Source organism: Xenopus laevis, chromosome 6L (genome assembly GCF_017654675.1).
Source record: "Xenopus laevis strain J_2021 chromosome 6L, Xenopus_laevis_v10.1, whole genome shotgun sequence".
In the NCBI taxonomy this organism is placed as follows: Eukaryota; Metazoa; Chordata; class Amphibia; order Anura; family Pipidae; genus Xenopus; species Xenopus laevis.
Genome location: NC_054381.1, coordinates 144,685,869 through 144,693,166, shown reverse-complemented (window position 1 = coordinate 144,693,166; position 7,298 = coordinate 144,685,869).

Here is a 7,298-nt window from a genome sequence, read left to right as displayed (position 1 = left end):
CCCTTGGAGCACTATTGAGGCAGCCTGGAGCCTTGGAAGCAAGTACCTATGACGTGTGAGGAATACCCCAAGTGAACTTGGTGTATTTGGTGCCCTTATAATAATTATTAAAGAGATTCTGTCATGATTTTTATGATGTAGTTTTTATTTCTAAATTACACTGTTTACACTGCAAATAATTCACTCTACAAATATAAAATTGCATTCCTGAACCAGCAAGTGTATTTATTTAGTTGTAATATTGGTGTGTAGGTGCATCCCAGGTCATTCTGCCTGGTCATGTGCTTTCAGAAAGAGCCAGCACTTTAGGATGGAACTGCTTTCTGACAGGCTGTTGTTGCAGTGGGACCTGGATTTTACTATTAAGTGTTGTTCTTAGATCTACCAGGCAGCTGTTATCTTGTGTTAGGGAGCTGTTATCCGGTTACCTTCCCATTGTTCTGTTGTTTGGCTGCTGGGGGGGGGGGGGTTATATCATTCCATCTTGCAGTACAGTAGTAAAGAGTGACTGAAGTTTATCAGAGCACAAGTCACATGACTGGGGGCAACTGGGAAACTGACAATATGTCTAGCTCCATGTCAGATTTCAAAATTAAATATAAAAAAATCTATTTGTTTTTAAAGGGCATGTAAAGTCTAAAATAGAATAAGGCTAGAAATGCTGTATTTTGTATACTAAATATAAACATGAACTTACTGCACCACAAGCCTAATCAAAGAAATGATTTATGCTTTCAAAGTTGGCTACAGGGGTTCACCATCTTGGAACTTTGTTATACATCAAGACTAAGACACATGCTCAGTGTGGTCTGGGCTGCTTAGGGATCGTCATAAACAAAGTTGCTTGAGTTCTGCATGGCTGGGAAGTAAGGCGAGGGCTCCCCCTGCTGTTCATAAGTATGATTGTTTCCCTGCTCAGCAGTTAGGGACCGTCTGACAATTCCTATCCACAGCAGAAAATGAAGGGAGAATTTCACTGCATATAGTCAGGTTTCTTATATAAACAGTACACATTTTTTAATTAAAGTATATTAGAGATAGGTTTCTTTTTCATTAAAGAAAGTAAAAATTGGATTTTATTTTTTTTTGCCTTTACATGCCCTTTAACGGATTTCAGTGCAGAATTCTGCTGGAGCAGCACTATTAACTGATGCATTTTGAAAAAAAAAAAATGTTTTCCCACAACAGTATCCCTTACATCCCTTAACATTATATTCTCAGTTGAAGCCTGTGAATATAGAAATATTACAAAGTCTATAATGCATTTTCAACTGGAATAGAGATTGCCCTTGAACAGCAGACAATGAGCCGAGATCTCTCCCCCAGCTCACACCTTCCCAGTAGTCCCGTCACAATTCCCTTCTCACACTATTGGGAATATTACAATGATCAGAGACAGAGGACGCGTTGCTAATAGGTATCAAATAGCCGTCTCCATGGTTATGGGACAGCAGCATCAGCAGATACGTTAAGGATACAGCCAGACATCTCTTCCAGGGCTTATGAGCATGGATTTCATGGACTTATCAAATGGCAGAGGCAGCACAATGCAAGCAAAATGAATATATTGCATTATTATTATTATTGTATCCTTTGATATTCATACGTGTGTCTAATACTATTAGAGAAGCCACAATTCTTAATGAGCATTAAAATAAATGATCCTCATACAGAGATATCAGCACTTCTGTATTGCAGAACGAGCCCTATCAGGGATAATGGGATTTAGGGTATATATTACATTTTCTATATAATAATAGCACTGGTTCTTTTTAAAGGGCACTATAATAATGGATGGAGAGGTGCAATAGGCAACATGTACTGCATTAGCGAATGCAATTGTTTGACTAGTTCCTATGGGTTACTAGAACCATGATGATGATTATTATTATTATTATTATTATTATTATTATTATTATTATTATAATATTGCGCAGCGCTGTAAAACAAATGTATTTATACAAAGAAATCACATGAATTACATAGATATAACATACAGAGTTACATACATAACGACCAGTACAGGTACAGAAGGTGAGGAAGGCCCTGTGCAAATGAGCTTACAATCTAAAAGGAGAAGGTAATGAGACACAAAGTGTGGGAGAGGGCAAGATCAAGCCAAACAGAGTGAGGGAAGGCTTCTCTAAATAAGTGCAATTTAAGAGACCCGTTGAAAGCATGAAGATTGGGAGAAAGTTGGAGGAAAGTAGAGAGACTGAAAATTCTATATGTTTGTGACTTGGAGGAAGTGGCAAAAAATTTTTTAGGAAGCATGAAAGTGCAAAGAGGAGAAATACAGGAAAAAACATTTTGTGTGTAGTCAAGTGTGAAGTTGCAGACAAATAAAAGTTTTCTCCCAGATGGTTCAAAGGTGATAGAAGAGAATCCAGTTCCTTTTGCTTTGTCTATGCCTTGTCCAACTGCCTTGTTTAACTGCCATTTTCCTAGCACTTGGGAAATATTAGCACTTATGTTAGCACTAGTGCAATTCCCCTTACTCTAGGGGGCAGATTTATTAAGGGTCGAATTGAAAATTCGAATTTGAATTTTCAAATTTTTTATGGTCAAAACTGTCAAATTCGCCAAGGGAATTATCTATTCGAAATCGACTATTTGCCACCTTAAACCTGCAGAACTGCTGTACAAGTCAATGGGAGAGGTCCAGTGATCAATTTGGAGTTGTTTGCAGCCGTCCTGACATTCTAGGTTTTTTTTTCGGAGAAAAAACTTGAATCAAGTTTGGTCAAATTCGAATCGAATTCGATTCAAGTTTTCGGGTCGTTAAAATTCGTCCAAGTTTGCAGTGTTTGATTTTTTTAATAAATCTCCCCCAATCGAATTTCGAGTAAAATCAAATTGATGTGAGTTAAAAGAAAAAAACGAACATGAATTCGAAATTTGAATCTTGATAAAAGTGCCTCCAGTTGTTACATTACATTAGACAACAATAATATCAATACCTTTCCCATTAGCCCCTCTGAATATGTTTTTGACTACACTATTGGTCACTAGCGACCACCAAAAGAACCTTTATTACAGCACTTTCCAGGATGTCGTTAAAAACGTTTATTTTAATCATAAAGTGCATTTGAAATCCCAGACCATATAAATATGACGTTAAAATGTCATATCAATCAATACCCCACACCACATGCAATAGGTGCCTGTGAATATTTTGTAACTTGCGTTTCCCTTTAAGGTTTTTTGCTGGCTCAATCCACTGTTTTTTGATGTATATATTTACCAGTCCCAGATTTTTTTCTACCGGGCTGAGTCAATGTTCACTCTTTGATAACAGAATAACACTATTGTTATTTTTAGATCTCCTAGATTGGAGTATGCGAGTTATAGTTCAGTCATGGCTCAATCCACACTTCCGGTTTACAGATCTCAATTGTGATCCTCATATAGTCCCACTAGTGATGGGTGAATTTATTCGCCCGGGGAAAAATTACTGCGTTTCGCCTCCTGCAAATAAATTCACTAAAATGGAGAAAATTTGTGAAACGCGAATTTTGTCTCCGGCTTAAAAATATTTTGCGTATTAGATTGTTACCGCTGTCTGAATTGTCGCCGGCGTAAAAAGAAAAAAAATTTTCATTACAATAATTTTTCGCCGTTATACAAATTTTGCATATGGCAGTTTTAGCCAAATTCATTTTAAGGGTTTAGTTCTCCTTTAAAAAATGATTTGGAAATAGAATCAATAATGTTTCATAGACTGAAACACTCAGGGGCGTAACTAGAGAGGAAGCAGACTATAAACCTGTAGGGGGGCCCAGGAAATACAGGGGTCCCCACTAGGCCGTAATTAAAGGATAAGTAAACCTTTAAAATAAGTGAATGTAAAATTGATGAGAGTGCTATTCTAAGCACGTTTGTAATGTACATTCTTTTTTTTTTTTTTTAATCCCAAGATATTAAGGGATACATGCACTGTTAATATGAATGAATTTTGTTACAACAGCGCCACCTGCTGGTCAGTTTCCCACCAGTCTGACCACCAAGTAGTCAAGGAAGTTGCCAGGAGAAAGAAAGAGGCTGCTCTGATGTTCTTCTGCTTAGGAAAACAATTAGAAACTTTTCTCAAATCTTTCCTAAGCAGAAGAACTTTAGAGCAGCCTCTTCCTTTCTCCGGACAATTTCCTTGACTACTTGGTGGTCAGAATGGGCAGAAAATAACCAGCAGGTGGCGCTGTTGTAACAAAATTCATTCATATTAACAGTACATGTAACCCTTAATATCTTGGAATCAATAGAAAATAAATAACGAATGTTAATAAAAAAAAAAGTGCTTAGAATAGCCCCCTCATCAATTTTACATTCACTTATTTTAAAGGTTTATTCATGCTTTAATGAGCAATTTCAACATATATTGGTAAAACAGGACAACATCTGGGTAAGTTGTGGGCCCTAAAATGAATTTTCTGTGGGGCCCAGTATCATCTTGTTACTCCTCTGTATTCCACCATCATGTACCGTATGTATGTGAAGCCGTTTGTGTAACATTGTGTTTAGGCTGAGCCTTATTTCGTGATGAATATTCTCATTAAATATATCTGTCTTATCGACATACAATATTAGTGATTAATAGGAACAAGAATGTGCTGATATCTCTCATGAGAAAATACCTCTTACATGAACAGAAGACTAGAAAAGCAAACAACAAGGTTTTATTATTAAATAAAGATGATCCCTTCTCTGAATGATTCCCTCCCCTCCTCCTCTATTGCAGATGGGACTGGCATCCTCTTACCATCCCATCACATGATCCCTTGATCACATTATACACTGCTTTGTTTAGCCCACTCTGTCTATTTATCTACATTAAACTGTCCATCTGTAGTTGCAGAATATCTATCCAAGCCCTGTAGCCAAGACCATGGATCCCCCCTGCAGCCCCGCTGTGGTATTTCCTGGGAGCTGTCATTAGTTTTGAAGTCAGAAGAAACCAACTTCCTATTGTAGGAGGCCTGATCATAGGCCTGATCAAGCTAGATTTAATATAGGCCCTGGCGTTTCAAGTTTACAGGGGCTCAACAGTAGTGTTGCCACCCGGCCGGTGAAGATTATTTTAAAAGGTGGCAACCCTACCCAACAGCCCCCCCAGGGGCCCATTCTATTGTGACGATCTATCGTTACAGTAGCCCATCTGGCATCTTCCAGAATCTACAGCCTGCCATTCTGGGCCTAAAGTCCTACACAGTCCCTCTAGAGAACAGAGAGAAGACTGCTCCATGAATAGGGTTTCCACCTTTTCTGGAAAAAAATACCGGCCTTCCTATATATCCTATATTCCTATATATTATCTTTTTCCCCCATTAATAACATTGGGATCAACCATCATTTTAACCGGCCAGGCAGGTAAAATACCGGCCAGGTGGCAAACCCTATCCATGACATCATGAAAATCTGTGATTTATAATTAAAGTGAAATACAAAGATACACAAGGAAGGTTTTTTTTTTTATCAATATATCACAGGGGGGTGCAGTTACAAGAGTCCCATAGTAGTGATAGGCTGGAAACTGCCTTTTATAACAAACCATAAGTTGGGGGGCAGTTGCAATTTGCGTTGGAACCAATAGGCCTTTAGTTACCGAGCTGGCAGCTCATTTATTTGAAGGTCGTTGCTACAAAACGTATATTTCCAGTCCCTCAAATTCATTCTTCTAGAATCAAGCAGTAGGGATTCTGGGAGCTTTTATCCCAAGTGGCCCACTAGATGATTAACACCAAATCCATTATTTTTTCATACACCTCCCTCTCCCCTTTCTGCCTTCATAGCAATGATATGGCTTCATGCCCAAGGCAAAAACTCCCATTGCTACTGTTATATTAGACTTCTTGTTCCGCCACACATTCCTTCCCACACAATCCCTCTAAACATTAAATCGCCTGTCGCCTTCTCATTGAAATCTCGGTGAAATAAGTTCTCTTTCCCTCTCGTTCACTCATTCTTTCCTAAATGTCCAGTGGAAATCTATATTTACTGATCTTCCCCCTTCCTCTCGTCTTGCTAGAGCCGATCCAGTCAGGGGAGAAATATTACAGGTCATAAAAGAAAAAGTTACCAGCCAATCAATATTAATGAAAAAAGTTACTAGCCAATCAATATGAATAATAAAGAGGGCTGTTAATATTTCCCGCTAGGCTACTGGGACTGTTTCTAGTCGCAGGCTAGTAATTGAAATGATCGGATTTGCTTAATATTCCAGTGAAGTGCTATATATATCTATATATTAATGATGCTCTATACCAGCGACAGGCATGAGATGAATCTTTTACATTTGTTTTCAGTCGCAAGCTGATATTCTCCCATTCAGATCACAAGCCTCAGCTTCTTTCTCCCAAATGCAATTGGTTATCTGTAGATAATTCTCCCATTTCTACTCATGTTTTATCTGTGTACCAGACCATTATTCATCTAGACTTCTGTAGAGCAAGGACCTTCCTCTGAATGTTACACAGTCCCAATTTCTGCTTTTGCTGGACTGAAATGTCTCCTGTCCAAATAATTGTCCAAAAATTCTCTCTTTTTCATTCTGGACATGGAACCGGATTTTTGCATAGGTGCAAATGTTTCAATGCAGCCCGTGTTTAATGTGTGTTTATATTTTGGGGCGTCAAAGAGATTCATTAGGAAAGAAGACAGATGAGACATAGGGAAGGATAAATAGTCAGTATATGGGCTCCGGTTCGGGGGAGGTCGCCATTGATCATCTCTTACAAATAGAAAACTCAATTGAACTCTTTTTCCAAGACAATTCATGAGATGAAGAAGATGAAGAATGCAGAGAAGTTGGTCCAGCCATGCTAATTGAAAGGGGAACTATCGCGAAAATGAAAATTTAATATAAGCTTTAGCATACTGAAATAAGAAACTTTCTAAATACAGTCAATTAAAAATTCTGTACTGTTTCTGAAATAATCAAGTTTATCTTCACTATTTCTCTCTCGGCATCTGTTTCTCCTAAATCTGTCTTCATGCAGCAGTTGGGTGTCAGAAGAATGATCCAATACATCTTATAGGGGGGCTTCCTTTTGCCTAGAACAGTGATCCCCAACCAGTAGCTCGTGAGCTCTCCAACCCCTTGGATGTTGCTCCCAGTGGCCTCACAGCAGGTGCTTATTTTTGAATTCCAGGCTTGGAGGCAAATTTTAGTTGCATAAAAACCATGTGTACTGCCAAACAGAGTCTCAATGTAGGTTGACAATCCACATAAAGGCTACCAAATGGCCAATCACAGCACTTATTTGGCACCCAAGAACATTTTTCATGCTAGTGTTGCTCCCCAA